The sequence below is a fragment of the Zalophus californianus genome, chromosome 14, assembly GCF_009762305.2.
Source record: "Zalophus californianus isolate mZalCal1 chromosome 14, mZalCal1.pri.v2, whole genome shotgun sequence".
Lineage (NCBI taxonomy): Eukaryota > Metazoa > Chordata > Mammalia > Carnivora > Otariidae > Zalophus > Zalophus californianus.
This window is the reverse complement of record NC_045608.1, coordinates 14555770-14567769: the sequence shown is the minus strand read 5'-3', so window position 1 is coordinate 14567769 and position 12000 is coordinate 14555770. Positions and strand designations below refer to the sequence as shown.

General features: G+C 42.6%; 1 long non-coding RNA gene across 2 annotated transcripts in view; it reads left to right on the top strand.

Moving 5' to 3' along the window:
* The first annotated feature begins 88 nt into the window (after positions 1–88).
* Positions 89–12000, top strand: part of LOC113912768 — a 31855-nt gene continuing 19943 nt past the window's right edge. The window contains exons 1-4 of one of the 2 annotated variants that reach the window (XR_003516953.1): positions 89–419; positions 1213–1352; positions 1565–1680; positions 7736–8340. This is a non-coding gene — a long non-coding RNA (uncharacterized LOC113912768). Of the gene's footprint in view, positions 420–1212; positions 1353–1564; positions 1681–7735; positions 8341–12000 lie in introns of those variants that run through there. The other variant, XR_003516954.2, reaches the window with a different exon arrangement.

The following is a 12000-nucleotide window of genomic DNA, read 5'->3' as shown; positions in this document are numbered from 1 at the left end:
AACTCTCGCGAGATGTAACCTCCTGCTTCCGACTTCCTCCCTAGGTCCCGCCCCCTCTCCGTTGCCAAGGCGCCGGTTACCAGGTTACCGGGAGCAGCCGGCCGCCCACCACCCTCCCGGTCCGCCCTTCCAGCCCCGCGCGGCCCTTTCGCCGGGGCGGCGGGGCTTCCTAAGCCCGGGGACGGGGCGGGGAAGCAAGAGAGGCCAGGTCACTCCCTGCAGCCGCCAGTCATCATTACAAACTAAAGTGTCGCGGCCAAAGCCACTTTCAGCTACCACCAAAGTTCAAACACTTACCGTTCAAAGGAACAGAGAGCCTCCAGCGCTGAAAACCCCCCGAGGAAAAAACAGCCCCAAATGACAGGGCCAGTTCTTGCATATAGATGCCCTAGGAAAAAAGCCTCGAAATAAGCTGGGAGGTGAGTACTTCGAATTGATAAACAACTCCAAACACACACAACTCCAATCTACCTCCCAAGCCATGCCCCTCACCCAACAAAATCTAAAGAACCACGCTCCAGAAATAACCCCAGAGTGAAAACAAAAAATAAACTCCCAGTTAAGGTTAATATGTGTAACTGGAAAGAGCTGGTCACTAAGCACAGAGGACAGGGTCCCTATGACCTGAAGGCAGGAGAACCAGTATGGAAATTTTAGTGCTTTTTTTCTGCGATGAGGTGATTATGGACCACTTTTATTTTCTCCTATTTCGCTGGTCTGTATTTCCCAGCAATGAGTATGTATATTACATATTACAGATTACATACTTTATCCATAATAAAGCTTTTTTTATTTTTATTTTTTAACGTGTTGAGAAAGACAATAGGGAGAAGAGAGGAGGCTGGGCTGGGGTCAGAAGTGTTCTGATTCAGAAACACCTGCTCCTTGCACCTTATTACAGCACCGGCACCTGCTCTAGGAACAGAGCAGAGGGACAGTGGGGCAAATACATGATGGCGGTTATGCTTCACGCTAGCCCCTGCCTGGAGAGTCAGAAGAAGGGGGGAGGGTCAGATGTGGCTTGTGGTATGACAATGGCCAACTCTTAACTCTGCTTGTTCAGATCCTTAGTCTGCCACTTTGCCACATAGCTTTGGGCATCTGGCTTCTCTCCTTGTCCAATAATCTCTACTCCAAAGGTGCCTGCCAGGATCAAATCACACATGTAAAGCAGCAGGCACATTGCCGCCTTACTCTCTCCTTCCCTTCTAGGACACTCTCCACCCACCCTGTTCTTGTTTCAAATGTTTCCTCTCAAGCAAGACCTACTCAAGAATTGGCTGGTGTGACTATGCCCGCGAGGGTTGATTTCATGTGTCAACGTAACTGGACTCTGGACGCCCAGAGAGCTGGTAACATATTATTTTGGGGCTGTGTCTCTGAGGGTGTTTCTGAAAGAGACTGGCGTTTACTCAGATTGGACTGAGTAAAGATCGCCTCACCAGTGCGGGTGGGCATCATCCCTCATCCCTCATCACCGAGGGCCTGAATAGAATGGAAAGGCAGAGGAAGGGTGAATTTGCTCTCTTTTTGAACTGGGATATACATCTCCTCTTGCCCTCAGATACCAGCGCTCTTGATTCTCGGGCCTTTGGATTCACACTGAATTACACCACTGGCTCTCCTGGGTCTCCAGCTTGCAGACAGTACATCGTGGGACTCCTTGGCCTCTATCATCATGTGAGCCAATTCCTAGGATATATAAAGTATAAATATGAATATAAAAATATAAAACATTTAAAATACAAAATATATTAATTGTACATAAATGTTATTGATATACAAAACATAAATAATATATATCAATATACATATACAATGTAAAAATTTTTTTAAAGGTTTTTTATTTATTTATTTGACAGAGAGAGACACAGCGAGAGAGGGAACACAAGCAGGGGAAGTGGGGGAGGGAGAAGCAGCCTTCCCACGGAGCAGGGAGCCCGATGCGGGGCTTGATCCCAGGATCCCGGGATCCTGACCTGAGCCAAAGGCAGATGCTTAATGACTGAGCCACCCAGGCGCCCCTGTAAAATGTATTTTAGGTCTACATAATAAAAATATAAATGACATATATATAGCCATTTTGCTAAGGGGCCTTTGCACTAGAAACATGATGCCACCACCTCCTTGAGCTGGAAGATGTGAACGAGACTGGACCAAGTTCTCATAAAACTCTGTGTGCACCTGCTGTTCGGTTTGCTTGGAATGCAGAATTCTTCTGTGTGACATTATATTATATATTTACAAGGTCATGTGTTGTGTGCCTCCCCAATGGATTGTAAGCTCATTGGGAGACAAGGCTTTGATTTATTCACCAATAGATTCCTGGTGCCTGGAACAGTGCATGGCTCAAAGGAAGCACTCAATTAATAATTGTTCCATGAATGAATGAATGAATGAATGACAATAGTTAATACCCTTTAGGCAGTTACTATGGGTCAGAAACTGTTCTAAGTGCTTTGCTTTACATTTATTATACTCACTGTATAATTTGTTGCGATAAGTCTGAGCCACTATCATTAGCCCCATTTCATACACTTGTTAAGTAACTGCCCAAGAGTTTAGTAGGTTTTGTGACTTGGTATAAGGGGCACAACTGGATCTAACCGGGACAATGTGATTCTATAGCCCAAACTCTTAGCTGCTCAGCTAGTGTGGTCCCTGGAGTAGCAGCAGGAGCATCCCCTGGGAACTTGTTAGAAATGTTAATTATTCTTCTCCCCACCCCAAAACCACTGACCCTGAAACTCTGCGGGTGGGCGCAGCCATCTGTGCTGTAAGAGGCCCTCCAGGGGATTCTGATGCACTCAAGTTTGAGAAACACTGCCCTACACTCCTCCTGCTCCTCAGTCCTTGAGCTCGCCATGACTGCACTTTCTAAGAAAGAGAATGGGTACTCACTTGCATACTCTGGAAAAACAGAGGTGTCCCTATAATATGTGTGTGTGCGCGCGCGTGTGTGTGTATGTGTGGTTTTGTGTGTTTGTTTTTGTTATTAATTGAATTAATTGAAGGTACAGTCCTTTGGGCAAGTTACTTAAGGTGTCTTTGGACCTCAGTATTGGCACTTGTGAAATGGGCAGGGGTAGGGGGCTGGACTAGAGAGAGGGATGACATTAAGAGCACCTGAGGATTTTACAAAATTCCAACACGTGAAGCCCAGCCAGACCAATTAAATTTGGCCTCTGGGAGTGGGACCAAGCACTAGTAGTTTTAAAAAAAGCTTCCTAGGTGATAATAGTCAGCGAGAATCGTACTAGGGCCTATTGTGAGCCAATCACAGCAATCCTAGCCCCCTGATCGGCTTAAAGGTGAGCATGTGATCCAGTTCTGCCCAATGAGATGTAAGGGGAAAAGGGAAGAGGCGCCTCTGGGAAAGTTTTCTCCTTTTGAACATCGTGGATCCTTGCACGGGTGATCTTTAGCCTCTCTCCCAGAGGAAAAATTCTGTCACCTTGAAGAGAAAGAGATAAAGACCCAAATTACAAGCCCACACGTCTCTAGGCAGCCTGGGAGTTAGTACATAAACGAGAGGGCTGGGTGGAAACTATGCCCTGCCGCTAGGGGGCGGAGTTTGCAGGTGGAAGATTTAAGCAGAGAAGGAATGCAGTAGCGAAATACTGGCTGGCTCGGCATCAGTCGGAAGGCTGGAGACCCCGGCTTGGAAAATGGAACAAAGACAGGCCAAGGAACTGAAACCATGGTCAAAATTACGCCACGGAAGGAAACCAGTAAGGGAAGTGCAGCTGCCTCCGACCTTCAGGGGCCACTGCCCCCGCTGCCCCCCTGGGCAATGGATGTCACTTTCCCAAACATTTCCACCGTCAGAAAGATTTCACCACTTCTGTCCTGCAGTGGATGCTAACTGAAACTAGCGCCCCATTAAAAGTCTGGGGAGACATGCCTAATTGTCCAGGCAGGGCTTGCATGTTGGCCAGTCCCTGGTATATAGCTTGAATGGCGGGAAATGACTTCTGCCTCCCACCACTTGTGAACTGAGGACATCCTTGAATATAGATAGGAGAGGGGTTCAGATGCTGGCCACCAAAGGATCACAAATGTTCACTTGCCAGTATTCAGCCATGACGGACGGCAGCCAAAAGTTGCCAGAACGTATGATTTTTTTAAGGGAAATCAGAAATTTAGATTTTTATGTGAAATTACGGTACGTTAAACATTGGCAACTAATTAAAAAAAAAAACTTGCTCGTCCAGCGCAAATGGGTCATTTTGTGACTTTTTCTCTCTCAAGTACAAATGATCAGGCAAAAGATACAGTCATTTCTTCTTACCCTCTGCCTAGATTGTAGACATTCTGGAGGAATAAGGGTAAATCAAGCTGGTATCTCCATGTGAATTGTGACATTGATGAGCATAGGCACAAACTTCTCTTATGTAATCAGAACCAGATTTGGAAATGCTTTAATAAAACAGTAGGTCCTCGAGATGGCAGGATCAGAAGTTACAAACAAAATTACCAATGAAAGGCATTTGCTCTCAAAATTGAATAGGGAAAGGAAGCCCTGGATTTTATTACTGTTAGCTTTGGAACAAACTTGGCTTTGGACACAGCACTTACTGCCTTAGTTTATTTTTAAGATTTGTTCTTATGAGAGAATGGGATGCGAGGCTATCTTTGGAAGATGCTGGCAGAAGAAAATCAAACTGGGTCTTTCTCCTGAGCATGTTTATACTGGTGAAATCATGTTTAAATGAAGAGCAAGGACTTGAAGGAGGAAAAAAGCTCAAAGGGCAATTTGAAGAGTTTGTGTAGAGGAAGGGCCATCTTCTTTGGTGACCACAGCAAAATCATTGACTGATAAGAAATGTAAATCCTCAGATCTTTTGGGGCCCTTGCCCCCTTCAATGACTTTCTCTTGTCAGAAACCCCAGAATGCCCCATATTAGGGTTTAGGGAAATCCATTCATCATCCCCTAGTGTGTGTTAATTGAATAACTAAGGAATGGCTATTTTTCGATTCCTGAATCTGATGCTCTTTAAGTTTGAGATTGAAAGGGTGATTCATATGAATTTGCTCCATGGGCTCAAAAAATTTCCCATTTCTTAATTTTTCTAAATTACATATAATGTGGCTCAAGGTCCTCCACTGTCTCTTCCTCAAGCCAAGGGAGTTTGGAAATTCATTCTGTGGGAGTTGGGTTCCTTCCCTTCCTTGGGGTCATTTAAGAAAGCTAAGAGGTTGTGGGGAAATAGGCCAGAACATTTGAGGAAGGGCTTTTAGTCTTCAGTTGTTCCTATAGTCTGTTGGAATAGATGCTCTTTGTCATCAGGTTTGAGGTTTAGACTTCCCTGTGCCCCTCCTTTGAAATTCTGCCACCTTCTCCTCCTCACCCACTTACTAACTCAAAGTGAGTTTCCAGAACCAATAGTATCAACACTCCTTGGGAGCTTGTTAGAAATGCAGAATCTCTGGACCCACTCCAGGACTCCTGAATCAGAATTGCATTTTAACAAGGTCTCCAAGCAGCTGGTGTGCAGATTTCAGCTGAGAAGGCCCAGATACCACATAACGTATCTCTCTCCCACCATCTTGCTCTCACCGCTGTTCTGCGTCTCTAGCGTGGAATTCTTCGGGGAGCAGGGCCACTGGCCTCTCACGTAACACTCCCACCTCCTCCCTGCTAAGCGCCTAGCATTTTGGTAATTCAACTCCAAGTCCCAAAGTTCCTAGGCATCGAAGCTCCCCTGAGCCAGGCAAACCCAATGCTCTAGGACTCTGAGGCTTAATTGCTTGGGGAAAAGAAAAAAAAAAAAAAACCCAAACCCTTAGTTTTTGGTGATGAGTCTACAGTAGAAAGTAAGACCAGTCAATTTCTCCACCACATTATACCTAATAATAGGCCCTCTGGGCTGTGAAATTTTAAAAATATTTCTTCTGGAGTCTTCCCTGATTCCCTCTAGTTTGAGCCCAGCATAATTGCCCTGGGCTAGAATCTCTGGGGCCATCTTGATTGAAAAAGAGGAAAAGGTGTTAATAAGGAGGGGATGGAAGTTTAGTTCCATTATCCTGGCTCTGTTCGGTGCTGGTCCAGCCATGGACCACACTGCCTTTGGGTCTATGGAACAGAATTGCAAGGCAAAAAGCAGTTGGTGTGTACCTGCTGTGCAATCTTTGTGCAAAACAAGGGGACCATTTCTCTCCCTTCTCTCATCATAGCAGGGACCCCGGGGGATGTAGCAAAGTGAGAGATAGACCTTAATATTGGCAAAAGACTGCAGATTCAATTCGAGGATGAATAGTAATAGGAAAATGCAAATTACTATCATTATTTACGTTGCACGGCAGAGTTACACAACACTATTATACAGTAGATGCTACACAAAGAACTGCTATTTATAGACATTTTGTCCTGTTTCTCCAATCCCCCTAAACTCACTCTTTCAAAGTATCTGGCCCAAGTTCAATGGCAATGTGATTTAAAAAAATACATTTATTTTAAATATATGCAATACTGAAAAATAAAACAAGAGAGTAGAACTGAAAGTTGAAGAGCCAAGGCTGCCCCAGGTCAACGTGGAGAATTTTTAAACTCGAAGATATTTTAAGTGTTTCAAAGATATAGATGTTCAAAACATACTTTTAAAAATTCTTTCAACTTAGGAGAAAGTGTATGTTTTTTTAAAGTCTTATTCCAAACTGAAGGTACTTGGCAGATGTGCAGCAAATTAAAATATCTGGCGCGTTCATTAATACGAAGATTGGACAATTGTGTCTTGAAAAAGTCTTAAAATTTAAAGGTCATTCAAAGAACAGATTTAAAAAAAATTAATGAAAGCAAATTTCCTTTTTAAAGGGGTATTAATTAAAGTTTCCTGAATCTCATGGGAGTAAATTATTTTGTACCCTCTGCTTTAATTTTTTTCTTAAATTTTTAAGGGATATTGGACAAAAACAACATATTCAGTATGTCATATTTTGGCAAATGTCAACCAGAACTGGCTTGTTAAATATGGGTTATCTTCAGTTTGTGCCAATCTATTAATTTAGAATATTTTCTTAATGCTAAATTCAAGTAAGTTCTTGGTTTTGATACAGCTTCTAATTTTCTTCTGTTGTTCAGGTGATTTGAAATTATAATTGAGAATAAATTTTGCAAAATTAACACATAAAAAGGCATCACTGGAAACGTTTTTCCATTGCATAATTCCAAATGCCATGGAAATGGTTGGCGTATTTTGGATAGTCATGGAACTTAATTCCATACGTACATATTTCAAAATTATCCATCTGCTTAACACCAGGAAGGGTTTCAATGGTAAGATCTTGGTGTACCCGATTGTGGAGAACTTGGTGTGATAAAATTTGCAAAATCAAAATCGTGTCATTTCTTTAAAAAACAATTAGTGGGATTAGAAAGTTGGTCCAAGCCTGCAATATGGTGTTATGAGAACAAGAAAATAAGATCATTTATTCATGTCTCCTTGTACTCCTCCAATGTGACCACCAGGGAGAACACACACACAGAGGTAATGAACTAAAGATCCCCCCAGATCTTAAGGACTGGGTGACTTTAGCTTAAGCTTTACTGTTTTTAACCAAGCGGGTCCTCCTCATGTGAAATTGTAAGTGCTGAAAAAGAACAGTGACATTCAGACCCTGCCCTAAGTTTATTTATATTGGGAAAATACCTTGACATCTTTAGTCCCAACTACTATAAACTATCTCAATACTGGTACTAAGCTATAATTGATAAACTTCTCCTTTGACTTGCAGCAACTTCCTAAACAGATTGAGTGCCAGTTATTTATAAATACATAAATAAAGTGACCACGGTAGATTGTCTGCAAAGATGATTGCTGCCCATTTCTCCCAGCCTTCCGGGGTGCATGCAGCTTCTCCTCTCAAGAACGGGAGTCTATTTCCTCACTCCTTGGAGGCTGGTCTTTGACTTGCTTTGACCAAGAGAATATGGCGGCAATGCTATTCCAGAACTTCCAAGCTGAGGCCTGGAAGTTTACACTTTGGCTAGAGGGAATACCATCTGCCGTGTCAAGAAGTCCGGGTTTTTCTGCTGGAGAAAGGGGCCAAGGGAAGGGGACTCCAGGAACTCAGGTGACAGCCAGAAGGCCCCAGAGACATGAGGGAGTCCGGCCGACACCACAAGGATAGAGGCTCAGCTGTCCTATGCAGTCCCCAGTTGTTCAAGCCATTCCAGTGGAAGCCTTATGAGCGAGGCCATCTTGGGTCCTCCAGCCCCAGACAAAGCCACCCCAGCTAACACCACGTGAAACACAGAGGAACTGTCCCTTTGAGCCCTGTACTAGTTCCTGGCCCACAGATGCACAAACAAATAAAATGATTGTTATTTTAAGCCATTACATTTAGGTGTGGTCTGTTATGTAGCAGCAATAGATAACATCAGAGTGACAATTTCTAAATCCTCAAAATTGGGATTTACCAACTCTTAAAACATTTTGGAGGCTGAAAGGAAAAGACAAGTAGAATATTCATTAACCAAAGCTGTCATAACTAAGGGAATTTTTTAGAAGTCCTTTTGAAAAAGTTTTGTGGCTGCGCTTATAGACTATCTCAGTTGCTAATATTTCCTTTTTTTTTTAAGATTTTATTTATTTATTTGAGAGAGAGAGAATGAGAGAGAGCACAAGAGGGAAGAGGGTCAGAGGGAGAAGCAGACTCCCTGCTGAGCAGGGAGCCCAATGCGGGACTCGATCCCGGGACTCCAGGATCATGACCTGAGCCGAAGGCAGTCGCTTAACCATCAGTTGCCAATATTTCTGTCACGGAAAATGATTTATTTATAAGTTAGCTAATGTGTAACCTTGACTATAACAATGACAAAAGTAGTGGGCGCCTGGGTGGCTCAGTTGGTTAAGCGACTGCCTTCGGCTCAGGTCATGATCCAGGAGTCCCGGGATCGAGCCCCGGGATCGAGTCCCGCATCGGGCTCCCTGCTCGGCGGGGAGTCTGCTTCTCCCTCTGACCCTCCCCCCTCTCATGCGCTCTCTCTCTCTCTCTCTCTCTCTCTCTCTCATTCTCTCTCTCAAATAAATAAATAAAATCTTTAAAAAAAATGACAAAAGTAGTTTCTTCAATACTTATCTCATTTTTACTTGGTTGTTATGTAAATGAGAAATTCCAGGGCAACCGCTGCCTGGGTGGCTCAGTCCGTGAAGTGCCTGCCTTCAGCTCAGATCATGATCCCAGTGTTCTGGGATCAAGTCCCATATGGGGGTCCCTGCTCAGTAGGGAGCCTGCTTCTTCCTCTCCCGCTTCTCCTCCCCCCTGCTCGTGTTCTCTCTCTCTTTCTCTCTTGCACATGCACATGCACTCTCTCAAATAAATAAATAAAATCTTAAAAAAAAAAAGAAAAAGAAATTCCAAGGAAGCTAGGAGTAAGGAGGAATAGCCTTACAAACCAGACCCTCTGCGAAGCACTCCTAGGCTGCAAATATTGCCTGTATAAAGTACACTTGATATACTTGTATATCAATAGAAATACATGTGTGCATGTATTCCTAGACCTAAGACCAAAAGAAATTTATCTAGGCCTAAAACATGTTTTAAGCAAGTTAGAGTTCTTATTCAAATTATAATATGACTTGCAATACTAGTACTGAATTTTTAAAAACTTGGCCACCTCATGTTACCAAATTTGCCAGCGTTTTGACAATGGTATGTATGGAAACATTGCTAGCAGTTTTTTCGACCTCAGGATTTTTTTTCATCTGCAAAATTGGGATAGATTTTTTTTTTTTAAGAAAAGAACATTTAAATTAGCAGGTGACATATGGATCAGATACTAGCTATATTTGGTGCCTGTTCACTAGAAAATTACATAAAAGGATACTTAGGAAAGGAGGTGAAAAAGAACCAGTAATAGGAGCCAAATACTCAGGGAAGAAAAGTCTAGTTTATACATGAGACATTATTAGCATAAGGCATTTTGTTCTGTAATGTAACTGTTGTAAATGAGGGAGAGAATAGGAGAAAAGCGGTAAATATACAGAAAATAACAGGAGAACAAAGTGACTTAAAAAAAAAAAAACAGACTCAGGCACACAGACTGAGGGTAAGATCTATAAACTAGTCTACTGGGTTTCCATTTTGGGCCATTATTTTGGACTAGATAATGTAAAAACTTTCCCCAGTTAATAGTCATCTAGATAATGCTGGATAAAATATAACACCACCAGAAAACAGGAATAATTTTCAGAAGTCAGAAAAATAGATGGTGAAAACCAAACTGGTAAGGATTGTCTCCATGGAGCAGGGGAGGGGTTTCAGTTTTAAAAGTCCCAAAGGACAGGGGACAAAACTTTGGGGGAAAGGAACTGTGGCCTCCACACAAAGACCCTCAAAGAGCTACACCCTTAGGGAAAAGGGTGGAGGGACTAGAAAAATTCATCCAGCCAACATAGGGAGATAACAAGGCAGCTTATTTCTTTTATTCTGGACCCCGAGTGGGAAAGAAATGCCCCCTTAGAATTCGTCACAATAGGACTACACTCATATAGGTTTAGGGTTCAGATTTACACTTGGGGAACCCTCAAGCCAAGAAATGAGCTAAACAAACTCTGGAAGGCAAACCTTCAGTCTAGATGTACTGGATTCCTGCAAATAAAGATCTATGTGTCTGAAATTACAAAACACACAAGGAAACAATCCACCATGAGCAAGAGTCAACAGAAACAACAAACAAGATCAGATCCAAATGCTTCAGATAATTGGTTTATTAAAGACCCATTTAAAATAAATGGTTCACAATGATTAAAGCCACAAATAAATTAATAAACACAAGAAAAGAACAACTCTTAAAATAGATAAAGTACTTTTGAAAAAGAAACTAGGATGTCTTCATCTTGGTAAGTGATTTTTCTCTATCATTGTCAGTGGAACCAAATATTCAACATGAGACTGCACCTACGCATTGTATATTAACCAGAAGCAGTAAAATTTCCCCATGAGTCATTCAATATCAGTCATTTAGCAAACATTTATCAACACCTGCAATGTGCCACCAACTGTGCGATGCCTGGAATGGGGGCCTGGGAGGGGGGCGTTCAGCAGGTGAAGAAGACAGACCCTCCAGTGGGGCAGAGAGAATTGCAGGCAAAACAGAACGTGAAGTTAATTTCTAGCATGATGCATGTACCCAGGATGAAGGAAAGAAAATAAAGATGCAGGCTGAGAGGGGCCTAAGAAAACCCTAAGGAAGTGATGCTTCAGCAGAGATTCGAAGAGTGATTAGAATGTACTCTGATGGAGGAAGTAGAGAAAGCTGTCCAGGCAGAGAAGAGAGGATGTTGGAAGGCCTGGATTCAAAGCAGGTTGGTGCATTTGAGAACCTGCAAGAAGACCACTAAGGCAGAATAAAGAAAGCCAGTGGGGGGCTAGGTTGTATGTGGAGGGCCACCATGGGAGGCTGAATAGCTGTAGGGGCCAGATTCTGAAAATCCTTGTCTGCTAGGCCAACTGGTGCAGATTTGGATTTATCCTGCAGGCGATGGGGAAATTTTGGAGAGAAGAGACCATCAAATTTAGGCTTTGGAAAGACCATTCTAGGGATGAGGCACCAGATGGTTCAGTAAAAGGTAGACCTGTCACTCCTCAAGGTGGTTGTAACCACAACAAAAGGAAGTTCTTATCCTGCAAGTTTTGGGGGAAAACACTTGAAACTATTTTTAATGAGTGTCAATAGGGGAATGAAACATTTAAGAGGAAGCGAGCTTGGAAATGTATCCTACCATGCACTCCTAAGTGGAAAGACAAGCATAAGAATAATATATAGAACACGCTTCCATTTTTAAAAAATGGAAACAAAACCTAAAATCACCCCTACATACGTGTGTGTGCACAGTAAATATATATATTAATATGAAAAAAAGCCCCAAAGGACTTCCAGCCTCCTCTTCTTGTTCTTCAGATTCCTATTGTAGATAATTGTCCAAAACAATAACAATGATGCTCTCATTGTTTTCAAATTCATCGCTAATTGTCTAAAGGAATGGAAAGGAGGG